The sequence below is a fragment of the Augochlora pura genome, chromosome 3 (assembly GCF_028453695.1).
Source record: "Augochlora pura isolate Apur16 chromosome 3, APUR_v2.2.1, whole genome shotgun sequence".
Classification (NCBI taxonomy): domain Eukaryota; kingdom Metazoa; phylum Arthropoda; class Insecta; order Hymenoptera; family Halictidae; genus Augochlora; species Augochlora pura.
Window position 1 is genome coordinate 15,830,192 of NC_135774.1, and position 2,619 is coordinate 15,832,810.

The 2,619-nt window shown below is 38.4% G+C and overlaps 1 protein-coding gene across 1 annotated transcript in view; it reads left to right on the top strand.

Moving 5' to 3' along the window:
• The window catches only part of LOC144467662 (uncharacterized), a 13,059-nt gene that overhangs the window by 7,755 nt on the left and 2,685 nt on the right, over nt 1-2,619 (top strand). The window lies entirely within an intron of this gene.

The following is a 2,619-nucleotide window of genomic DNA, read 5'->3' on the forward strand; positions in this document are numbered from 1 at the left end:
GCTCCTTCTTGAGGGTTTACGCTAGCTAACGTCGGCCGGGAGCGCGACTCCGCGATCATAATATAAATGTTTAGTCTTCCGACGAACGCCAGTCTAAGGGCTGGGACCACCTGTTTCCGAGTCACTGTATCATCCGCGGTGTAGGCCTCCACGATTCAAACATAAAAAATGTTTAGTCTTCTAACGGACATCAGTTTAAGGGCTGGGACCACATGTCACTGTATCATCCGCGGGATGATCTGGTCACGTAGGCCCAGTTCCCACCACCAAATATTCTAGTTCAGCCGAATATAAAAGGGACAAGATTTTTCTTCTCATCGGGCAGTTTTAAATCAAATCGCGACGCGAGACGTAGCAAGATCGAGCCGAGTTCTCCTTCAAGCAATAGTTAACCCCCGCCGACTTGGTGCGTAAACCAGGGAGCGTGTCTTAGGACCATCGCGAATCATACTCTACACTTACGCACTTGTAATAGATTGAAGTTGTTAGATTATATTAGTTTTACTTTCAACTCAGTGTACAAGTTATTTCATTCCATCTCCCAGTTCGAGTCAGTTGTTGGTAACGATCTCACAAAGATACACCTTTGCTGCTCGAGGTGTATCAATTAATATTTCTTTCGAAGTTACGAGGCAAATCTAAACTCCGGCCACGTGTGCAGTGGCCCTCGGCTCGTAACAAATATAATATATTATATTTTATATAATATATTCTATATATTCTACAACCTCTTACATAACTTAATAATAATATAATAATAAATATCCTTGACATAATTTTATTAATTCATCTGGTATGTTATCCATCTTTGTTACTAATATTAATACACATATCTACGATATATAAATGGTGGTTGTAAACTGTTTATTTCGCAACTCTAACGCAAGATGCAACGTGTTGACAATTTTCGCAAAATTGATATAACCATCATTAATTCTTACTACACCAGTAAGAAAAGTAGCGAATGCTACACTGCGGAGGGTTGCAGCTGCAGCATGTGTCCTGGAAAATGAAAGGCAAATGAGATCCAAAACCAGTGGATTTTAAAAATCTACAGGATTTTCCAACCCGAAACGCGATCGTATTTATTCGCTACGCTATATTCGAAACAACTGCGCATGTAAATCAAAATGAGATCGTGATTATTTTATTCGAAATACTATACTTTAAACAATTAATTTCAATGCTAGTAATAATCGCAATTTTTTCATTCGCGAAGCTAATTTTGTTATTTGTTCGAAATGTTTCAAAACCGAAACAACACGTGATTATTTCGCAACGCTATTGCAAGTCGTGGATGTGTCGATCTGGGCTAATCGTTGAAGCAGCAAAGTCAGCCTAAATACTGCTATTACTACTACTACAACTATTATTACTACTGCAGCGAGTACAGTGACCAAGTAACAATGCATATATGTAAGACACTGTACTCGTAATATTGAGAATGTTACTTAGAAAAGAAGAGCGTGCGACTCACATTTTTATGTGACGTCGGGTTGAGAAGCGGCAGTAGCAGTAACAGTAAAGGAAGGCAACAGAAAAAAAGCAACAACAGGAAGTGCAGGTATGAGGCAGCATAAATTGGAATAATAACCAGAAATGACCAATAGGACGACCACTTATAACTACTTAAATGATCACTGACATAACCACTTGAATGCCCTCGTAATCACTTGAATGAGCACTGATAATCATTTGAGTGACCAATAATAACCACTTGAATGACCACTTGATAACCACTTATGACCGTTGAAATGACCATTATCGATTAATACGATGGACAATAGTGATCACTGGGTGGACCAAGGGTCAGCAATAATCCATAGAAGTTCAATGGTTGAGAGCACTTCGCGAGAATATTCGCGGCGAGCACGTTACGAAATGCGACTACTTTCATCCACAAGGGCGAGCTGACTAATTGAACAATAACCAGCCGCCGAACGTTTTCCTGAAAGTAACCGTTAACAACGACTTTCATATTGTGAAGTATTCAACCGAATTTCTTTCATTAATAAATTTATTATTTCTGGCTTCTCAATATTTATAACAATTCCGTTTATTGGAAATATGGTCAAGCAGCTCCTTGGCTATTTTGCCGTTTAGTTTGTTAGTGACAATAATTGATAAAGTGAGAGATATGAAATAACATTTGAATAGGATGTTGAGAACTGTGACTGCGATTCGACCGCTATAATGACTTCTAGTTGCTTTTCGAATATCTCCAAGTAAGAATCGCGCGTGGAAATTGTCGTGGAAAATGTTACAAAATTTTCATTCGTGAGAAATTGATTAGTAGAAAAGGAAAACAGCCCATCGGATGTCTCCACAACTCCGAATTATCAGTGATTAATTAAATGGTCAGTATTTTTTTATAGTGCTGTGAAAATGAATTCCTTTTTAACCATACGAGGAGCCTCCGATTTTATCCCTTGCATCGATAAAGTCATTGATCTGGGATCAGCTGAACATTGCACAAGGTCAATGCACCGACATCGTGGATCATGACCGACATGTCCGAGCAACAAATGTACTCTCCACTAAATTAGCGAGTTTTCTTTTATATTAATTATTTTAAATTAATGATATTCTTCACAATTTTTAAACAAAGGCAAGTTCGCG